Source organism: Camelus ferus, chromosome 10 (assembly GCF_009834535.1).
Source record: "Camelus ferus isolate YT-003-E chromosome 10, BCGSAC_Cfer_1.0, whole genome shotgun sequence".
Lineage (NCBI taxonomy): Eukaryota > Metazoa > Chordata > Mammalia > Artiodactyla > Camelidae > Camelus > Camelus ferus.
Genome location: NC_045705.1, coordinates 27,913,349 through 27,937,433, shown reverse-complemented (window position 1 = coordinate 27,937,433; position 24,085 = coordinate 27,913,349). Strand labels below are relative to the sequence as shown.

The following is a 24,085-nucleotide window of genomic DNA, read 5'->3' as shown; positions in this document are numbered from 1 at the left end:
TAGCAGTGCTTGGCACAGAGATATTAAGTGTTCAGTGGGGTAGGTACTAATACCCATTTTACAGATGAGGAAAGTGAGGCTTAAAACATTTAAGTAACTTTCCTGTGGACACAGAGAAAGTAAGTGGAGAACTGGGATTTCAATTAAAAAGATGTGGTTATGAAATCGTTTCTCAATAACTAGATCAGAGAAGGCAGCATTTAAAAAATGCTTAAGGGAGAGTAGAACTGTCTGTAGAAGTATTTGGTTGTCACACAAATAACATATTCAGACACAACCACATTGGATTCCATTCTCATTTATTTAAAAGATTTAGAGTTCAAAATAATCTTTAATGTGGAAAAATATGAATCAACAAAATTACAGCATATTAATATACAAATGTTCCCATTTAATTTTAATTTTATTTGCAGTATTTCTGTGAATTGAGTTTCAGGTCAGATTTTCATATGATATCTACAGACATAGTTCAATATAATGAAACAAAATCCCATAATTAGAAAATTGCATAGAAGCTAGTAATTTTTAAGAATACATTACAATACAGTTGAATCTTTCATTTGGCTGTATAATAAAACTTACATGTTTATAACAGTTCCATCTTCTTCCATGTCATCATCGTGTAAACATAGTTCAAAATATTACACTTAATTTCTCCTTTAAGTTCAGTTGAAAGGTGTTCAATTTCTGTTTAAAAAAAAAATAGTGCCATGATAAACAAACCTTTGACATTAGAAACTAGGAGGTTTCCAAAAAGTTAAAATTTAATTTCTTTAACAAACAATATTACCATAAGATAAGAACATTAACGTTTATTATGCTTCAATATTACATTATTATCTTCGAAGTGACTTCACTAACATTATCCATTCAAACATCACAATAGCACCCTCATTTTTCCAACAAGGAAACAAACTCTTTGAGATGAACTTCTTGCCTAAGAACCATTCTGGTGCAATAGGCCTGTTTCTAGAACCAAGGTGCCTGCACTAAAAATCCAGGGCTCTTTCTACCCTATCACTCACTTTATAAATAAAGAACTTATACTCACATTTCATGCAACATTCTGTAAACATATAAAACTAAACCAATCATTTTGAAACAAGTGATTTATAGTTTTCTTATTTTATTTTTTAGTTTCAAAAGCTCACAGAAGTATATAAAATGAAAAAGTCTCTCACCTTCTTTCCTATTCCCACTAATTGTAGCTGGCAATTTGAAGTGCATTCTTCCATTTCTTTTTCTATGTCAGTATAAAGCTATATGATATCTACAACAAACATACCTTTTTTTTTTTTTTTTAAGTAAAAGCTGTGAGGAGGTCGCCAAGATGGTGGAGTAGGAAGATTCTAAACCTACCTCTTGCCAAGGACACACCAAAGTTACAACTACTTACATAGCAACTATATTAGAACAACCTGAGGACTAGTAAAAAAGATTTTTCACAACTAAAGACATAAAGAAGGAACCACAGTGAAACAGGTAGGAGGGGTGGAGACACAATATAGTAAAGACCCACCCGCTCGGTGGGCAACCCACAAATGGAGGGAATACCACAATCATAGAGGTCTTCTCCATGAAGTGACCGGCCCAAGCCCCACATTGGGCTCCCCAGCCCCAGGGTCATGCACCAGAAAATAAGCCGCCAGTACATCTGGTTTTGAAAACCAGCAGGGCTTATGTTTGGGAGAGCCAGAGAGCTATAGCAAACAGAGACTCCACTCTTAAAGGGTGCGCACAAAATCTCACATGCCCAAGTCCCAGCACAGAGGCAGTAGTTTGAAAAGAGCCTGGGTGAGACCCACTCACTGATGATCTTGAAGAGCCTTCGGGAGAGGCAGGAGGCAACTGGAACTCCCCTGGGAAAAGAGACATTGGTGGCAGTCATTTGGGGCAGCTCCTTCCACTGCGGTAACACTGGTGCTGGCAGGTGCCATTTTGTAATCCTCCACCTAGTCTATTAGCACCAGGCACCTAGCTTCACCTTCCAATATCAGCACCAGCCCAAATACCCCTAAGCCACACAGACAGCCTCGAGGGAAGCCTACCTCACCCTCCAGCAAACCCACACCCACTGCAGGAGGCATGGCCTTGCAGCCGAGCAGGTTTGGGGGACAGCCCCAGGTACAAGCAAGCCCATAGCAGCCAACTCCCCCACTCCAGAAGGGTGCACACAGCTCACGTGGGGGGTACCTCTAGAAAATATAGCTCTGATGAGCAGAGAGAAGCATGCTGCTGAGCCTCACAGAGCTTTATGCAAAAGAATCAAACTGGACTACTTTCTCACACCATATGAAAAAATAAACTCAAAATGGATTAAAGACTTAAACGTAAAGCCTGAAACCATAAAACTTCTAGAAGAAAACACAGACAGTATGCTCTTGGACATCAGTCTTAGTAATATTTTTTGGCTATGTCTCCTCAGGCAAGAAAAACAAAAGCAAAAATAAACAAATGGGATTACCATCAAACTAAAATGCTTTTGCACAGCAAAGGAAATTATCAAAAACAAAAAGGCTGCCTACTGAATGGGAGAAGGGTTAGTATCTAAAATATATAAAGAACTCATACAACTCAACATCGAAAAAACAAACAACCTGATTTAAAAATGCACAGAGGACCTAAATAGATGTTTTTCCAGAGTAGATACACATATGGCCAACAGGCACGCGAAAGGAGGCCCAACATCACTAATCATCAGGGAAAGAAATGCAAATCAAAACCACAGTGAGATAGCACCTCACACCTGTCAGAATGGCTAACTGCAAAAAGACAACAAATAAGTGTCAGTGAGAATGTGGAGAAAATGGAACCCTCTAAGCACTGCTGGTGGGAAGGCAAACTAGTGTAGCCACTATGGAAAACAGTATGGAGTTTCCTCAAAAAAATTAAATATATGCCATATGACCCAGCAATTCTACTCCTGGGTATTTATCTGAAGAAAATTAAAACATTAATTCAAAAAGACATATGCATATCAATGTTCATCACAGCATTATTTGCAATAGCCAACATATGAAACCTGTGTCCATCAATAGATGAATGGATAAAGATGTGATATATATATATTAAATGGAATATTACTCATCTATAAATATAATGAAATCTTGCCATTTACAGCAACATGGGTGGATCTAGTGAGTATTATGCTAAGTGAAATAAGACAGAGAAAGATATATACGTATGATATCACTTAAATGTGGAATCCAAGAAACAAAGAAAACAAGCAAAGAAAACATAATGAAAACAGGCTCATAGGTACAGAAAACAAATAGGTGTTTGCCAGAGGGGAGGGTGGTAGCACTGGGCAAAATAGGTAAAGGGGGCTAAGAGGTACAAATCTCCAGTTATAAAATATATAATCCACTGGCATATAATATACAGTAAAAGGAATATGGTCAATAATATTGTAATAACTTTGTGTGGGGACAGATGGTTACTAGACTTATTGTGGTGATCATTTCATAACAGATGCAATTGGCAAATCACTATGGACTTCATCCAAAATTAACAATATTGTATGTCAACTATATTTCAAGAAAAAAAAGGAAAAAAAGTAAAAACTGTGATCATACAAACATAAGCCAACAACTTTCTTTCTCCATTAAAAATACTGTAGTGAAATCTTGACTTGGTGTTGCACATTACTGGATTTCCTTATTTCACCAGCAGATCTATTAATCATTCCAACAACTTACACAAAATACTCTTACACTTTAAAAAAAAAAATAGTGCCATGATGAACAAATCAGTTTAAAAGGAGGTGAAAGGGAAAGTAAACAATATATTTTGCCAAAAAATCACACTGCCAACTAAAACTAACAAAATTTTAGGATGATTATGCAAACAAACTGAAGTAAAGAATATAACGAAATTTCAGGTGAAAGTTTTCTTCGCCTAAATTCTTCCTTTAACAATGGACTCAGGATTTGCCATGTTTATGCATACTATTTTTCTAAAATTTCCAGTGACTTTCTAAATTCTAAAATTTCTAGAAATTTTAGAAATTTAAAAAGTCCTAGAAATTGTAAAATTTTTAGCTTCTTTTACTATTACTTTTGCCTAGTTCTTTTCTTTCTTCCTTTTATGATATTTGTAAATACATTTGATACATACAAAGATTATATGAACTACATAAGTTAGGTATAAATCATAATATAATGAAAAACTCGTATCTTACCACCCAACTCAAGAACCAAAGAACCAAGAACCTATCCGATCTTTCAGAGACAAGCACATCGCTAAATGTTGTGTATCATTCTACTTCTTTCAGATATAAATATTTAATATATATACACACATATAAATACATTATCAAAAATTTATATGAAATAATAACATACTGTTCTGTTTTGCTTATTTTTGAGATCTATTAAAAACCATCATAGAAATGGATGCTGGGGTGTGCAACCCAGATACCCACTCTGGGACCAAGACAGTCATTTGTAGAGAGTGCCAGTTGCTGAGGGCTCACATCTGTGGAATTAACCTTGGCCAATGGGAGCTGCTTGGTCCTTCACCACAGACAGCCTGTATGCAGTGCCTGGTTAATGCAGAAATACAAAAGCCTGGCCCACTCATCTCAATTATGAACATCTCTGAAAGGCCATCCTAGCTTCAGAGCTCCCTGGGGGATTGACTGAGGCTTCCATTACTACTGCATTGCAGCTCAACTTCTCCCTCAACTTAAGCCTTCCCTCAATTCTGTACCTATGCTGTTGCCCAGGGTACTCCATAAATAAATTCCCCGCAAACTAATCTCAACTTCAGAGTCTGTTTCCTGGGAAACCTGACTGTTGTAAGTTGAAAAGTGTTCCCACAAAAGATATGTTGGAGTCCCAGAGTAAGAGCTGACAATGAAGTTGGTGGCCTTATTTGCAAATAAGGTCTTTGCAGATGTAATCAAGTTAAAATGAGGTCATACTGTATTAGAGTGGGCCTTAAATCCAAAGACAGTCCTTATAGAGAGAGGAAGATTTGGAGCACACAGAGAGACAGAGGAAAGAAGACAATGTGAGGGAGAGAATATAGTCATAGAGCTGTAAGCCAAAGTATGCTAAGGATGGTAGATGACACCCAGAAGCTAGAAGGCTCTTCCATAGAGCCTTCAGAGTGAGCGTGGTCCTGCCAATACCTTGATTTTGGACTTTTAGCCTCCAGAACTGTGAGAGAACAAATTTCTTTTCTTTAAAGCCACACATTTGCTTTTTTTTTTTTTTTTTTTTTTTAATCAATTTGTTACAGCAGCCCTAAGGAGACTTACACATAGATCTAAGACCTGCACTTGGGTAGTCTTCTGGGATTTGCTTTTTCCACTGGACATCATATTTCTAAGAAAAAGACTTTATTCTTTCTAAAATGATTATGCCTCTATCTGGGGGGCACAGTCATATTGTTTGTTCCTTTACTTCAATATTTTGGAGAAAAAACTCTGAAAATTTAAAAAATTCATTTCATATCTATCTTTGCACACGTAAGTCTGTATTAGGCAGAATAATACCTCCCTACCCCAAGACAGATATATCCTAACCACTGGAACCTGTGACTATTGTCTTAAATGACAACATATTGTGATGACACAATTAAGGACTTTGAGATGAGAAATTATCTAGGTGAGCCTAATATAATCAGACAGGTCTCTAATTTTAAGAGACCCTATCCCAGTTTTGGTCAGAAAGGGAGATGTGACTGTGGAAGAATGGTCAGAGATGCAGTGAGGCTTGTTTTGAAGATGTAGGAAGGGGTCCATGAGCCAAGGAATGTGGGCAGCCTCTGGAAGGTGAAAAACGCCAGCAAACAAACTCTTCCCTAGAACCTCCAAAAGGAACATTTTGATTTTAGTCCATTGAGTCCCATGTTGCAATTCTAACTTACAGAACTGTCAGATAATAAGTGTGTGTTGCTTAAAGCCACTAATTTGTGGTAATTTGCAATATCGACAATAGAAAACGAATACTGTTTGTGTGTGTGTGTGTGTCTGTCTGTCCGTCCTGAGGAAGCACACCTGGCCCTGGCCCCTGCCTCCCTCTCTTGTTCACTACACTCAGGTGAGAAGCGCTTTCTCTCTAGCCCTCAAAAGCACCAAGATCCACCCTACACCAACCATACTAAAAGCACCACAAAGGTCTGTTTGTTTTATTTACCAATATAGCCGTGGGAAACATATATAGCAAGTTCTCAATAAGTATTCATTAAATGAACAAATGGATTAATACTGTAGAAGGAAAAGTGTAAAATTCAGCAGCAGGGAGCAATAACTTCCAGACGAAAAATAAAATCAGTCACAATTTTAAAACTGTCTAGCTCATCTGTTGGTTCTACTTTTAAGTTATAACTCATGGATTTTCCCCTTATAAAACCAAGGACTGGAAAGAAGCCATGCTTCATTGTCTTACCTAGCCCAGATCAGTTTATTTACTGTCTGCAGGGGGGAAAGCAAGCTGTTAAAAATAATACACAATTAGTTGGTTATTCTTTTGTCATGCTTTTAGAGCTCATCTGGTAGGTCTACCTGCTTTGCTTCATTGTCACTTCTTACTCAAGTGTGACTGGATCTTAGGAATACCACCTCATGTTACCCAGTTTACAGGGGACGTTGAAAAATCAGAATGCTGGTTATGCCTCTGTGAAACAGATATTGTTAGTGAACTATGCTCACATTATCTATATAGGGAACCTAAACATGTTTTCCTATCCCTAGCCCCCTTCTAGTTTTCTTTTTTTGCATTAAGAGAATTTTAATAAGACTCCTCAAAATCTTTGAAACAAGATAGAGAATGGAGAAATAAATAAAATAAATACCCGCCTTTCCTAGCACCCAGGTATGGAGGGAACTGAGGAAAGAGTATGCCTCAAGAGTGTAAGGCTGAGGAGTTCAGGGAGGAAGACAGAGTAGCATGACTGGAGTGCAAGGGAAGCAGGGATGGTGGGGAGAGTATAGCTCAGTGACAGAGTGCATGCTTAGTATGCATGAGGTCCTGGGTTCGATCCTCAGTACTTCCAGTTAATAAATAAACAAATTTAATTATCTCTCCCCCTAAAATAAATAAAATAAAATGTTTTAAAAAGAGAAATAGGGTAGGAAAGGGAATGATAGGAGGTAAGGCCTTAGGCCCCTATAGCCTGCATACAACCATAAAGCCTCCTTGGTGTACAATAAACTACATTTATTTCTCACTCCCATCTCCCTGGGTTGACCAGGTTTGGCTCCAGGCCATGGGCTGGGCTTATATCTGCTCTGTTTCACAATCATCTTGGATCACCCAGATCTGAAAACAACTCTGGACAACTCATTATCATATATATCGCAAAATATTTCATCCACAGAATCTTCTTTCTCAGTAGTATGAGGAAAAGAACAAGCCCTAAATTGTGTGACCTTGGTCAGTTCCAGTATTTAGTTAGCTCATGTACAAAATGGGGATGGCAAAGAATGCCCACCTTTCAGAGATGACCACCAAGGAACCTGAGGGGCCTGCTGGAGCTCCACATCCACGAGTGGTGCGGGTAGTATTTGCTTCACTTCATCCTCATCAATAGTGTTTATTCATCATTCAGCTTCCCAGTCAATTCTACAGGTGAGAAAAAGTCTCATTTCCAAATGTGTGTTTTCCAAGCAATTAGATTAACTCAATCCTGACACTATCTACCCGAAACAGCATCAGCTCCCACAGGCTTAGCCCCACAAGACTGCCCCCACTTCAGGCACCAACTGCAAATACAGGTTGTTACTGCACTTCTGACCAGTTGGTTAAAAATTAGAGGTTCCTATGACCCCCTTCTTGGGTTCTATTAATTTGCGAGAGTGTCTCACAGAATTGAGGAAAACAGTTTATTTACTAGATTACTGGTTTATTATAAAATGATATAATTCAGGAACAACCAGATGGAAGAGATGCACAGGGTAAAGGATGTGGGGAAGGGCACAGAGCTTCCATGCCCTCTCCAGCTGCACCACCCTCCCAGCACACCCACAGGTTCAGCAACCTGGAAGCTCTCAGAACCGCATACTATTGGAGGGCTTACTACATAGGCATGCTTGATTAAATCATAGGCAATTGGCAGTTGATTCAACCTCCAGCTCCTCTCCTCTGCCCAGAGGTGGGGGGAGGGGTGCTCCCATCCCCCATCCTTAGGGGCTTTCCAAAAGTCACCTCGTTAACATAACCTCAGAAGTGGTTGAAGGGCCTTGCTATGAATAACAAGACCCTCCTTTCACCTTTATGGCTCTGGAGCTATTTCAGGAACTGGTTACAAAAGAGCAAATATTATAACAAATGATGCTCCCACTGTTCTTTTCACTTAAGAAATTCAAAGGGTGTGGGGAGCTGGGAGCCAGGAACAGTGGAGGAAGACCAAATATATGTTTCTTATTATAAATCACAATATCATACAGTTGTTCTGATTTGCATTTTTTTTTTTTGAGGCTTAAGTTCTCCTATACATTTATTTGCCATTCATATATTTACTTTTTCACACTGCCTCTTCATGTCTTTTGCTCAATGGTATTGTGAAGGAAAAGCCTGGCTGGGCTAACAAGATGACCCACAAGTCTAAGAATGTAAAAGAAAAGCTGGGCTGGGCTAACAAGATAACTCACAAATCTAAGTATCAGAATACTGATCTGAGTTCTGCTGGACTAACTCATAAATCTAAGTTAATTAGTGTTGGTTTGCTATTCATGTTTTTTTGCTAGCCAGCTGGATTTTCAGAGATATATCTGGCTTTGGAATGTTGGTTTGCTGCCTCCCCGCCTCCACTTTTGAGATAATGATGCTGCTAAAGCTGTTCCATGCCTAATGGCCGAATACCCCAAGCTTGTACTTTACCCTATAAAACCTCATGCGCACGTCTTGGAGGTGCTCAGAGCTTCGGAGTAGAAGCCCCTCTGAGCCCGCCGGCGTAATACATCTGAGTACTCCAACCCTCCGAGTGGTGCTTGTTTCTTGGCTGGCCTGTCGATTCCGTAACAGTATCTTTATCTTTATCCTAATGATTCGTAAAAGGTTATTACAAGGTTATTCATCCTTTTCAAAATGCATTTACTTTTTCATTATGGATAATTTCAAACATACGAAAAGGCAGACAGAATAATCTGATGAACTCCTACACATAATGAACTTCCATAACTGTCAACTCATGTCCACCCTTGTTTCATCTATACCACTATCCACTTCCTCTTTCACAAATTATTTTGAAGAAAATCCCAGAAAACATTATTTTTCCTGTAAATATTTCAGCTTGTATCTCTAAAATTATAATGGCTCTTTTTAAAAACTATGCCACTATCCCACCTAAAAAATTAACAATATTTCCTTTATACTACCAAGTATTCCCAAATTTGTAACTGTCTTATTAAGGTCTTTTTAAAAAATGATCTGTTTGCAATTTTTGATGTGCCTAATGTGCTTCCTATTTGAAGCACCTCTAAGTCAAGTATCCCTGGAGGGGAGCGTATAGCTCAGTGGTAGAGTGCATGCTTAGCATGCATGAGGTCCTGGGTTCAATCCCTGGTACCTCCATTAAAAAAATAAATAAATAAACCTAATTACCACCCCCACACACCAAAAAGAAATAAATCAAGTATCCCTGGAAATCACATACCACATACCTTTTTCATCTTTGGAAGTTTCAAGTATACATACATGGAAGAGTCATCAAGCTGAGAACATTTTGATGACCAGAAAGAGCAGGCAAAAAAGTAGGATCGTGTGAAAAAAAGTCAGCGGCAAAAATGGATATCTAGCTAACTATACAAAGAACTAGTGACAGCGAGTTGCTAAGAACAGATGTGAAATCAGCAACTAGACACCACAAATAAATTGTTACTGAACACTAGTTCGTGTGCCTGACATACAGTGAGGCCACACAAACTGAAAGGGCAGAGGTCCCAGCAGAGGAAGGATTATTGTTGGGTCAAGCAAGGGAACAGGTGGCTTGAGCTCAAGAAACGAACTCCCTAATGGTTCTTGGGGAGAAGTTTTCATAGGCAAAATTTGGGGCGAGGGCTGCAGGGTGTGTGACTTTCTTCTGACTGGTTGGCGATGAGGTAACAGGGTGGTGCTCCAGGAATCTTGTGTTCAGCCTGAACTTACCATCCTCCACCTGGGTAGGGGAGCCTTAGTTCCTGCAGAAGAACTCAAAGATATTGTTATGCATATTTCTTGAGGAGGAACCAGGATCCTGCTTTAATGGCTGCACTATTGTTTCTTGACTGTTCCTCTCTTGTTTCTGCATTTCCTCCCTTCCCTGATTAGCAACTGTTTGAATCTGCTCTTTGGTATTCAATCAGGAAAGTCTAGGAGGCTGAAGCCTTTTTCCTGCAAATAAGAAATGGGTATGTGTACAGTGCATACAGATGTTGAACTATAACAAAGTACATCTGAAACATATAATAACATTTTTTTAAATAAAAAAAAGAAACAGAGATGCAAAAAGGCTTTTGTGCCCAGGAGGGCCATACAAGGTCTTGCTCAGTTTCGAAATCATCAGAAACATGTGTAAACCAAGTCAACTTAGGAAACAACATTTCACTTTATGAATACCACAAGGGAGGGGAAAAAAGAAAAAGAATATGTGAACATCCTAATGGTGAAACAGCTTCCTTCTTGGAACACAAAGCAAGTGGTCTTAATTTATAGTTGGACACAGTAGGGAAAACTGCTCTAGGTTCCAGCATACCTGTATTAAATGAAATTCAGAAGGAAAGAAAAAATGTGGGTGCGAATGACAATAGTGCTTTGACATCAATCATCTAAAAATAAAACTTTGGAACTCTAGTTTTTGTTAGGGAGAAATGACCTTTGTGCAAGACGTGAGTAGTTCCTAGGGCTCTGTTTTCTAATTCCAGTCCATACACTGTCTCTTAGAGGTTTTTCCTTCAGAATTATCTTATTTATAACTGTATTCTGCACTTTATCATACGTGTATATATGTGTGTATAATGAAGATATGAATGAATACTCACTCTTTCTGTAGGTTCCTTAACTTAGATCTTCCCTTTCTTCCAATGTCCCTCTTTCTTGCAGTAAATGCATTGACTAGGTCCCAGCTTCATTGGCAGCCAGGGTGCCCCACATTGTGGGTAGGGGCACTCACCCATGATGTCTTTTTCTCTCCTCCTGGGTTACCTGGGGTTGGTCTGCTTCTTGTCTTCTTTTTCTTCTTCCAGCCCTAAAGGCCACCTCAACCAATTGGGAAGTGAGAGTGTTAGGTCCCACTGCAATCTTTTGAAGTTTGCAGCAAATGTCTGGAGCACTCTGAGATATGAAATAGCTGTTCATTACTGCTGAGCTTCAGGGTCCAGGGTGGTGTATTGCCCAAGGCATTTTTTGATCCTCTCCAAAAAGACAGAGGGGTTTTTATCCTTTCCTTAAAATAAATTGGTTTTCATCATAATGCACCCTAATGGGCAGTCTGAGGGGACTGATGTCTGGTTCCCCATTTCCTCAGATCTCAGTATAGGATTTGTCTCCAACTACCAAGAAGTCTGGAATAAGTATTGGTGGAGACAAAGATTCTGTTCTCAGCCCACTGAAAACTTCCTTCTCTAGAGAGTTGGTGAATTCTTCCAATTAATAATTTAGAAGTACACACTCAGGTTGTTCATGAATACCAAACTGGTACCTCTCTACCAATAACTCAAGTTACCAGGACCCCCAAATGAGGATCAAAACCAGGAGAGACACAGATTGTCTCAGTGAGGCCTTTCACCATCAGGCATCCCCAATCAGCCTCCAGGACTAAGAGGACAGGGGTGTCTTACAATCCCTTAGACTCTCTGAGCCACCATGGTCAGACCAGATTGTGCAGTTCTTGAGTCATTCCTTCTCCCACCCTGAGATTGGAACAGAGCCCTGAAGCCCATTTGTAGGGTAAATGTCACTCACCTCTGTGAAGGGACTCTCCAGATCAAGGTGTCTGGAGTGACTGCTGAGCCTGTTCAGTGAGTCTAGGTGCTTGGACCTGACATAACAGGTGCCAAGAGGGATTCTCTTCCCCCCTTCTCCATAGGTCCCCCAACAACATAGGTCCCCCAAAACAGGACGAATTTACCTGGGCAAGCTGCCACAGCTCACTGCATCCCCTGCTGGGAGCTGAAGGAACCTAAAGACAAGAGATGTCCCACCAGAGCTGCCAAATTTGTTATATGAAAACTGGGTTCGCCTCTTGGTAGGCATCAAGCCAAAGGCATAATCAAGACAAAGCAAGGGAGAAGGAAGGATTTATTATTACTTGCAGCAAATACTGAGAACACTGGGGGATCTTTCCCAAAGCAGTGTCTCCCTAAACAGCAAAATCGGAGAAGTTTTAAGCTAAGGGTATATGCATATTCACAAGGGGGCTTGAGCAGAGGAGAATTCAGCATAGAATTGGGGCAAAGGTCAACAGAATCTAAGCTTTAGGTGATTGAAGTCAGGAGGGTCAACATCATCATTCCACTCTCCATCCTCCACCTGGGTGGGGCCCCTGGTTCCTGCAGAACTGAAAGCTATTTTATTGGGTATATCCCTTGAAGAGGAACTAGGACTCCGCTTTAACACTGCACTGTTGTTTGACTGCCGTTTATTCTGTCCCTGCACTCCTTGGTTCCCTGGAGATCACTAATTACTGAAACCTGCTCAAGGGGAAGCACTGCAGCCAGTCTTAGATCACAAAATGACTTAGGCCAAAATGGGTTCTCTTATGTCAAGAAAGCCATTCCTAAGCATCTTTCTCTGCAGACTCTCTAACCAATCTGCTTATACTCTCTACTTGGTTTCAATTTGTAGAGAAACCAAAGGGCCCAATTGTAATATTTTCACAAGTTCCTCATTAATAAACTGCTTATCATTTCATGAGAGATATTTTAATCATTTAAATGGGCATGTGAAAAAAACTTGATTTCTAAAACTGAGAATATATATTATTCATACAATGGGTCATAAATCTAAACATAAGAGATAAAACTAGAAGAAAAGGGAAAAAATCTTTGTGATCTTGGGTAATGTAAAGATTTCTTAGATAAGACACAAAAAAGTAGGAAGCATAAAAGAAAAAATATAAATTGTATTCCATCAAAATTTTAAAATTTCTCACCTAAATAGTTAAAAAAAATGAAAAAGTAAGCCAGAGACTAGGAAAAAATATTTGCAACACATCTCAGCTGCATTTCTAAAAATTTAAATAATCAGAGATATGTATGAAAGCATACTAGAGTGTTTGTTTCAGCATTTGTAATAGCTAAATAATTGAAACAACCTAAACGCACAGAAACAGAATATCATTTAGATCTAGCAGATTTAAAAAACAATTCTATTCTTTCAATTATTTTGACTATTGGAGAATTGTAATTTTCTTGGGAAGTTTTACTGTTGTACCATAGGTACAGAAAGTTTGATCATACGCCTTGGTTGACAGCACAGCACTATCATTGGCCCTTTAATTCAGTTTCTTTTACCTCATTTCTTCTTCTTAGTCTCTCCTTTCCCTCCGTGGGCAACTTTTTTTCTTGTCCTTAGGAAAGCATTCTATGTTTGACATGTTTTTGAGTATTTTCTTTTAAGACATTTTTGTATCCAAGTGCTTTAAGTGTACACAAATGGTATTACGTTACAGATTTCATTGCTTATTACTTTCACTAAACACTGCATTTAAAAAAAATACGCATATGTGTTGTCTTTTGCTTCCTAATGCATAGGACTCTTATGTGTGCTTCCACCATATTTTACCTGTTCCCTAGCCTTCCCAAAGGGATTAAGAATCCCAGGTTGGTTCTAATCTTCTGCCACCAAAAACAATGAGATCAATATCTTCATTTTTGTTACTTTAGAGACCTATGTAAGAGTTCTTGAGGACACACACTCAGATGCACTATTACTATCATCTATATTCATTTAACTAAACCCTGCCAGATATTTCTCCAGAATGGTTCGACCACTTTACACTCTCAGCACCAGTATAAGAGGGTTCCTATCCCCCCATCCCCATCAACACTTGACATTACCCATCCTTCTAATTTCTGTTAGCCTACTGGGTGTAAAGAGATATTTTACTGTCACTTTAATCTGAACCTCTGATTACTAAAGAGTTTGAGCATATCTTTCCATGTTGTTAGCCTGATCATAACCATGGTGCATTTTTCTACTGGTCTCTTTTTTTCATTTGATGTTCTAGGCATTCCTTGTTGTATTATAGGTACTAATTCCTTGTTGGACGTAAATATGCAAATAATTTCTCCTGTACTGCCATATATTATAAATTATATCCTTTTCTCAGTATTTTTTCGAGTTATCTACTGATGCATAATGAAGCACTAAAACTCCAAAAACTTAAAAAAAAAAAAAAACCATTTTATTTTGCTCAAGATGTTATGAGTCAAAAGTTGGAAGAGGCTCTACTGGGTGGTTCATCTAATTACACAGCAATAGCCAAGGCAGTTGAGGCTGGAGGATAAATTTCCAAAACGATTTCTTCACACACACTTCAATGTCTTCTGGCACCTTGGTGCTTTCTGGCCTCTCCACTTGATGTCTCATCCTCTAGGGCCTCTTTTCATGACTGTGGGCTTCTCACAACATACTGCTTCCAGGGTAATTGCATTTCTTACACAGTGACTGGCTTCCAAGAGGCAGGAAGCAGAAGTTGTCAGGCAGGGTAAGAGCAACACCTAGAACTGGCACATTATCACTTCTACCATATTCTCTTGGTCTAAGCAGTCAGAGGTCCTATCCAAATTCAAAGTGGAGAGATGCCACCTTTTGATAACATCACTGCAGAAAAGCATGAGCTGGTAGATATTGCTGTGGCCAACTTTGGAAAACACAATCTGCCACATTATTAATTGTTATTTTTATTTTTTTCTTTTGTGAATTGTCATACCATGGCTTATCCCTTCCATCTTTTCCTACTGACTTACAAGAACTTTTTAGATTACACGTCCTAAAACTTTTCGTTTATTAAAAAATTATGTTTTTTCCAAGTTTTCCTCCTCAGGTAGAAGAATATAAAAGACAGTTTCATTTACTTCATTGTTAGCTTTCTTTTAAAAATCTTTTGTTAGGATGAAAAAATACTTAAATCTATATATCTCAAAAACTTAATGATATGTTACAGGATCTTATTAAGGAATGACATTTCACAAATATCTTTAAATTATCTCATATTAAAAATTCAAATTCTATAAATTAATTATAACAAATCACAGACTTTATAAAAAGTTTAAAATCACTGATGTGTTCATTTTAACTTTCTAATACAATGGGCCTTTCTTCCCCCTCATAAATTGTACATACTCTATACCTTTGTTTAATACTAAAATAAAAAGGAACAAGTTTAGCCACTCTTTTACTGTAACTTCATTGAGAATATTGTTCCCATTCCCTCAAAAAAAACTGCTTTAAAACCAAATTAAAATCTAGAAAAATTTACTTATTTCAGAGTTTTAAAAAAAGCAAACTATGAAAGCAGTTTACAAATTAATTTTTTTAGATTAGTAAACACACACAGAACTGCTTTCTTCTATTATGTGAATTCAAAGACTTCTAATATTGTCTCAATAAAACTTTCACAAGTATGTATTTAATGAAAGTGTCAGGCAAGAAGTAATACAGTCTTCAAGTAAAACTTGTTGGAAAATGACAAGTCACGCATCTCTTTGTTAACTATAGACTGTTAATAACAGAAAAGGAAACTAAAGCCATAAGTCCTGGATTTTTTTGCAGGCCCTTTATGCTCAAGTTTAAGGAAGTTATTAACTAATTTTTCCCCAGCACTTAGAAATGTAATATGTATAGCATTTTAATTATAAAATTGTAATATGACAAGAATCTTTTATTAAAATAATGCCCTTATTATGACTATTTCAGATAAAAATGATTTTTAAAGTTAAAGCAAATTAATTTGGAAAAACAAATTCCAAACTAAACGAAAATGTCATTTAAGTTCTAGAACCACACAAGCACACTGAGGGAGAAAGTTAAACAAAAAGAAAAAGAAGGCACAGGACACAGCAAAATGACTTAAGGTCTTCTGAAGCTTTAAGTGGCAGGATATATGCATATGATCTTGTTTTCCTTCTAATGGGAATGAATTAGTGTCTTTTGATTTAGATACACTATTTTGAAGTAACTGTTGGTTTGCTGTGTTTTGCACATAAACATCATGACTAATACTATAACTTCAAAAAATAAGGCCCAGCAGAGCAGAGATAATGTATTCTGTCCAAAATGTATGTAGGAAGAATCAGAAAATGAAATTTATTGACAGGCATGGAAAATTTTTAAATACTTTTCCTCTTTCTCCTAGAAACCTTATTACTCTCTGGGATGGTGGAGGTGAGGGGTGGAGATACACTCCATGTTTAAGAGTACTGCAATCTAAAAACAAACGTATTAAACTTAAGAAGACAAATACACATACAAGTGCACAGAGTACAATCAGTAATTCTTCCTCTTCAAATAATGTAAAGGAAAAATAAGAATCAAATTCTGAACGGGTGATTTGTTGTCTTGTATATGCAGTTTTGCCTCTCACAAATGTTCATAGATGCAGAAATACCTTAATAAGAGATGCTTACTTTCAGCAAAGTGAATAAAATAGGGAAATGGAATTAGAAAGGACTTGGGTAGAAGCCTCAAATAGATATTCCTACCCACCCCCGCACCAAGTGTTTCCAAATTGTGGCTACAATCTAAAGAGAAAACTTCAGTTTTTTAATTATTTTCCAAACTCTATTACAGCATACCTCAGAGATATTGCAGGCTTAGTTCCAGGCCACTGCAATACAATGAACATCGCAATAATGCGAGTCACATGCATATAAAAGCAATGTTTACACTATACCTTACTCTATTAAGTGTGCAATAGCATTATGTCTTAAAATACAATGCACAGACCTTAACTAAAAAATACTGCTAAACAATGCTGACCATCATCTGAGCTTTCAATGAGTCAAAGCTGTAACATCAAAGATCACTGATCATAGATTACCGTAACAAATATAACAATGAGAAAGTTTGAAATATTGTGAGAATTACCAAAACGTGACACAAAGACACAAAGTAAACAAATGCTATTGGAAAAATGGCACGACAGCCTTGCTTGACACATGGTTGCCACAAACCTTCAATTTGTTAAAAAAAAAAAAAATCTGTGAAGTGCAATAACATAATGCACAATAAAATAAAGTATGTCTGTATTTGGAACTAAGTTTGTGTCTCTTTACTGAATGAACACCAGAACCAAAGGCTTTCACTTACAACACCTAAGTCAACAAAGTTATCATTTGGTTTCTGTCTCATTTAAAGGAGTTTTATCAAAACCATGCAAAGCTTAAGTTCCAAAAAGACAGCTTTTGATATCTATCCAATGTGCATACACAACCTTAGGAATCTCCAGAAGGTAGTGGATTTTGCCTTATTTTTTTCTGAAACTATTACTGACTTTATATATCACAAAACACATTTTATACCAGCAGCAGAATTGAAGCGATGGAAAGCAGAGTGCAAAATAAAGGCCTCAAGGATTGAATGTCAGAATTCTTAGGTGTAAAATCTCACTATTTCGTCAAGAGATGTGTCTACTCATAAATGTCCGGGAGGGTTCTCTGCAAATGCATTCGTAAGTTTATCTCTAAACTTATAAAGGGAGTACCCATCCATTCTCAAAGCACTTTCTTGCGATCTAGCTGTTCTGCTTAACTCAAGTCAGAGGTAACTTAGCAATTAAAAATTTTTGCATCTGCTTTTGAAGCAAGTTGTGGTTGTGGCTGGTTTTAAATGATTCTATGTATCTACAACTTCTAGCCACCCTGTTTTCCTAAGATACAAAACCAACTCACCAGTTACTCTACTACACAACCGAACAGTAACAAATCACTTAAAAGTAAGTTTCCCAATATTTTTTTCAATTAGAAAGTTAGCTAACATTCTGAGACACAGTGGGGTCAGATCAGAGGGAAGGAAATACTTTCCTGACTAGCAAGCCAACAATATGTCTATCAATTTATACCCAAAATCACATTCAACAGAAACACACATACAAAATTATTTAGCTTTGCTCCTTTTTCTACCATTACAGTATTCTCAAGTAGTCCAATATTAAGCAAATTCAGACAAGAGGGAAATTATGAAAATCTATTTCATCACAAAACATCAAAGGGCTTTTTAATGATATATGAAAGTGGTCCAGTGCAATGACACAGAAACAGGTTTTAGATACTCTGAAATACCAAGAAAAAAATGAAAACACTTTTTATTCTCTATAAATCATTTATCATGTGGCCTGCCCCTGAAACTAAAAATTAATAGCTCATTTCCAAAACATCTATTGTACATTATTTCAAATCCCCTACTTCACCAAACGTGAGTGAAAACACTTTCTAGAGACCAGTTTTACTTGAAGGCAGGGGTTGTGGGGGCAGGAGCTTTTAAAACACATTGTCTGAGAAATGGCTTTTCATGGTCAGTTAAGCAAGTTACATAGACAACAACCAGACTATCAAAATAAGGTAAGATTTATGAAACAATACATGGCGAGATCCTAGTACGGAGATAAGGCAGGTGCTGACCTGCCTGGCAATCTGGTGTTATCCTGAGATGCTGATACATGTAATTACATGTCAGTGCACAGTGTCTCATTTTGCCTCATGCTGAGAAAGTACTCAATAACAAAGATCAAACTGTCCCAGCATGCAGAGGAACCCTGTGAGCCAAGAGTAACGTAACACAGCTAAAAACAAACCTAATTCCCATACACATACCCAAACAACTTCACAGCACCAGAGAAGCCAAAGTGGCAAGCTCCCACAAGGTACTTGTTTAAAATTCATTTTTGAACACAATACCTTTCCCAAACAACTGTAAAACACTCTTCTGGAGTCTCCAAAGATTTAAGAACACATTCAAGTTAACAGAAAAGCATTTCACAAGCAGGAACTGCCTGCCACTGCCTCTCAGCACTAGCAAACAAGGGCAAAGTTCACGGGAGTTAACGGGATGTGATGGAAAGAGAATCACACATTCACTACAGACACGCTCATAACTCATGCAATTTCTTAACACCTAAAACAAGAAAGACGACACCCAGGATACTGCTGCCCACACTTCCAACATCCCAGCTCTTTCATAAATCCCACCAGACCCAAGAAAACGAGCCCAATCCAACCCCAAACAGGGTCGTGAGCATCAACGACTACAGGAAGAGTCGAACGGGGCAACAAAAGGGGGGAGGGGCGCAGGACACAAACCACAATAAGATAAAGTAGATTCCAAAACTCTTAGGCGCTAGCCACACGGATATTTCAAAGGCAGAGGGCCAGAAATGGCCAGCGTCCGGCAGTTTGGGACCCCTGACTGAGCCAGTCGTCGCCAGAGGCCCCTTGGCCAATCTAACGACAGCAGGCGCTCAAATTAACCCGTCAGGCCGCTCTCCCACCTCCTAAGCACACAACTAACAGGTCCTTGGCAACCTGGGGGCTGTTGGTGGCACTCTAACGGCACAGAGAGCCCCTCAAACCGTCCGGAATGGGAGAAACCCCCAACTCCTGCTTCTGCGGCGGCCATCACAGCGAGAAAGCGAACTTTTACGACAACTCCCACAATGCCCGCGGCCTACAACTCCCAGAGTGCACCGGGCGGCGCCGCGGTTAACCCCGTCGTGGCGCGGGGCTGGCGAGCCTTGCACCCCCCTACACCTCCCAACACCCAATTGTTGCACTTACTTTTAGCCTCTCAGTCCGAAACTAACTTTGGAAATTTTTTCAATAGCTACAGTTACGCTATTTCGCCGCCTTTCTTTACCACACAAACAACTTCAGCCGCCCAGAAAATTATCCCTGACAGAGAACTTTTTGTTAACTCCAGAGCTCGCCTCACAGTGCCAAATGTTTATCGTTTAAGGGGACATTTAACTTCAATTAATCTTCCCCTTCGCCCTTGTAATTTTCTGGCATGTTTCTAAATTATATAGCCTAGAGGTTTTGGTACTCAACTTTATTAATTTAAAGTCTGTTTTCTAAGTTCTGGGAATCAACAAGGGAGAAAGACTATCCTATAACTACTATGTTCTACATCTCTCCATTTTATAAGACGAATTTCCTCTAATATTTGACTCAGAAAATTAATGCAACTACAAATAAGTTCTAATAAGAAAAATTTATTATGGACAATATATCTTTTCAATTTCAAATTAAATTTTTTAAGGGAAAACCCCGTGTGCCAACATACTTTGCATTCTCCTTTCTCTCTCTATTGACATACTCAGATATAGCATATACTGCTGCTTTATTCCTTTCTGACTTAAAATATCAGCAAACAACAGGTAAAGAAATACTTAAATGTAATTTGAAAAATAAACTAGGAGTTCATTCTTTCGGAAAACTGCACAAGCACATCTTTTACTCACGAAAGAACTCCTTCTAAGTCTTTCTCATTTTAATTAAAAATAAGGTTTAAAATACATTTCTTTTAAATGTATTGCCCATAATTTCAGTAAAGATGACAATCACATTTAGAGATCACTGTATCACCAATATAAATTAAATATATAAGATGTACTTTCACAAACTGTACCTTGCTCAGACGTGTAACTGACTGACAGACAAAATAACTGTTTGATATTTGATGCAAGCACTAAAACAACAGCTAGAATTCTCCTAAAGTATCAACTATTTTTCTTATACCCCAATAGAAAATAAAATGTACACAATGTCTGAATTTTCCACCGAAAGATTTTGCCATTTGATAGGGCACTCAAAATGTATCATGAATTTCAAACCACTAGACTCAGAAATCCTAATATACACACAAAAAGCCAAAGCCTTGTTGGAAAGATGCGTCTTCAGCAAAATTCTGTTCTACAATATTCTATTTTAAACCTGTCCCTTAATATTATTAGCTTATTAGTAAATTTTTTGATCTAGTAAACTGCAAAGAGAAAATACTTCTCCATCATTTATTTTTTCATTCGTATTACAGTATACGGAGTTTCATTAACAATTTAGATAAATGCTACATACTAAGACATAAAAATTATACATACATATATATTTTGAATTTTAGGTCATCATACTATTTTAGCTTCTGTATTTTTCTAGTTTTCACTTAACACTTTGGTTACAATTTAGCTAGAAGTTGCATTGTTTTCCCTCTATTTTTTAATAGCTGCAAAACCATAAGAATTTAGTGCATATTTTATATATTATTCTCCTGATGTTAAAACATATGATTCATGAGAAAGGCTCAAAAACAAGTCAGAAATGAAACTGATCTCCTCGTATATTTATTACAGGTTTACAACTCTCTTCTCGGTGCTATGAGATTTATTCTCAATTAGGAGGTTAGTCATCCTTTCTTTTATTTTATTCTTTAAAATACAAGATTTAAAAATTGACATATTAAAAGGCTATATTTAAAGATTACAATAAAAATAAAAATTTTTTTCAGGTTACCATAATTCTCCTTGTAAAAAGGACTTAGAAGTTAGTATATCCTAATTAAGTCATTTAAGTAAGTCTTCACCTATATACTTAATAATAATATGATTTTCTTTATAAGAAGAAAACAAATGTATTCTAGAAATGCATTCTTCAAATTCATACCAAAGATTTATTATTTTTCTCCCGAAGTTTTTAGATTCTGTTTTACCACATGAATTTTTACATGTATTTTTTAAAAGCCTAAACTTCTATACTATGATTTTTAAAAATATTCATATGTAACTGTATTAATGTATTTAAAATTAGGAGAAATCTTGTTTACTCTTAAAAATATATGTTAATAGGAGACAAACATTGCAATCTATTTCTTTTTCCAAATATGGTATTGGTGACAAAGCTGGAAAGTGCAGATTTGCAGGTCTTACAACAGATTCTATATATAATTTCAGTAACAACTACTTTTATTCTTTTAACTTCATAAAATACTTCAAAGCATCTCTAAACATTTACATATTAAAACTGCATTTTTAGTTTATCTGCTTTAAAACATCTAATTTTCCTACATGTAGTTTATACTGTTCATGCAAGTAAACTGCACTAATAAAATTATTGCCAAAAATAGAATAAGTTGCTAATATTCTAATATGCTCAAAAAGTTTATCATTTCTTTTCTTACGTTACAGTATGACACAGGCAAAAACTGAAAACAGGTCACACACGAAGGACAGGTTCTTGCCTGATTAAACTAATTGTTTGTATTTACATTATGACCCTACAAAGCAATACTGTGAGTCTATCCCAGAGTTTAAGCTTCTCTATTACTGCCCAGATCTTAATTAACTTTAATTCACTGGCCTGCTTTTAAAGCAGTGACCGGTCTTTCAAATTTATCAAAATAGTCTACTTTTTATTATTATATACATTTACATTTATGTTCAGGAATATTCTAGTCATCTGAAAAATCTCTAGTTTCTGATTTTGCTAAATATAATTTTAATTTTATATCTTAAATGCTTAGAAAACTAGATGATGAGAATCCTATTATCATGTCAGTCTATGAGAAAGTGCAAAAAAAGGTCTCATTTTTTTCCTCAACAAATTGATCTTTTTAAATAAAAATTTTCCAACTAATTTTTTTTAACTTAAAAACCTTGCTCTCTCTCCTCTTCAAATGTTTGACATCAGTTAGGACAAGCAAAGCTTAAGTACATGTTACTTATTTCCCCTAATTGAAATGCTCTCTTTTTAACAGATGGATAAACAACAGAAAACTTTTCCTTACCTAAAGATGAAAAGTTTCACCTTTAAAAGAGTCTTCAAGGTTTCTCAGGAGATAAAACTTTTGACATTCTCCTATGGAAGTGAAGAAGATACAGGTTAATTATTATGATCACTCCCACTCTGTGAAAAATCATAATAGGATGATGGATATTTGAATTTTTTGAGTCTTAATTTTAGGCAGCAAGGCTTAAATATAATTTAATTTAATCAATGCTGTCAATTAAAAAAATCATCCTGTTTTACAGTTTAAATTTTATCACAGCACTATCACAAGGTAGTAGTTTCCTATACTTAGTTTTTCTGCATTTTATTCTGCCATTGATAATAGTTTGTGGTTCTTATGTATGACTCGAACTAGTTTTAATACTCTTTCAATATACTGAAGTCAGTAACTATCCTTACCTGTTTTACGATGTTTTCTAATACATAGTAATACCTGCTTTATATTTAGTTTCTATAATCTCAATTTCAAATAAATATGTGAAAGAAAAAAAATCCAAACTCTAAACTTTCTAACTCTTAAAAGACTTTTCTAGCTTCAAATCAACTTCCCCAAAAAGAGATGTTTAAAACACTATATACTCTAAGCTGGAAATACTCTAAGACAGAGTAAGATGTAGGCTGAATTTTTAAAAACAATTAGCCTGCTCCTCCCTTTTCCTCTTTGTGCTCATAATTTTTTCTCCACTTTGATTCAGAATTACATTCATTAACTCACATCCTCGTCTCCAAAGAAAAAATTACCTTCTGCTTGGAAAACCTTAAGTTCCCATATATTTTCCCTTAATTTCACGTAAGAACCTCCTATTTCAAAGTCTAGAGGGAGGGAGTGGGTATTAATTACACTGTTTCTGCCCTGAATTTCTTTTCCTAGACTTGTTTTCTAATTCTTCTCGCTATGAGTCTATCATACCCCACTTACCTTTTTTTTTTTTTTTTAACATCAGTAAGATTTGTTTAACATTTCTTTCCCCAGCACTTGAGGGTATTTCTAATCTTATTTTGGTGTTTTGGTGCCTATATCACAGTCTGGCTAAAGGTACTTCTGGATACTCCAAATATAAATATTTTTACTTCCCACTGGTGAGTGGGCTTTCATTCACCAGACTCTAACAATTTTTTGTTCTTCACCAGGACATCCTATTTGGGATTCACATATGGATGAATGAAGTTGGAGAGCGTAGATAAGTTAGATCCCCAAGAAAGAATGCCAGACCAGATGTCACTATTCACATCACTGAACGTATCTTGTCATAACTACCTTAATGCTTTAGAGCTTTAAAAATTCATATGCACCAGCCCTAAAAAATTCCTTTCCTTACGTTACCCTTGGGTGCCTTTGATTTTCTAAGCCAGTTTTTCAAAGGATGTGACCTTTGTGGTACAATT

At 37.0% G+C, this 24,085-nt stretch overlaps 1 long non-coding RNA gene across 1 annotated transcript; it reads right to left on the bottom strand.

Annotated features, from left to right (window-relative positions):
• Positions 1-288: 288 nt before the first annotated feature.
• On the bottom strand, positions 289-10,089 carry LOC116666355. The gene is made up of 3 exons (XR_004323165.1): positions 8,829-10,089; positions 7,441-7,571; positions 289-687 (listed from the first exon to the last, which is right to left on the bottom strand). It is a non-coding gene; the product is annotated as an uncharacterized LOC116666355 (long non-coding RNA).
• Between the last annotated feature and the right edge of the window lie 13,996 nt (positions 10,090-24,085).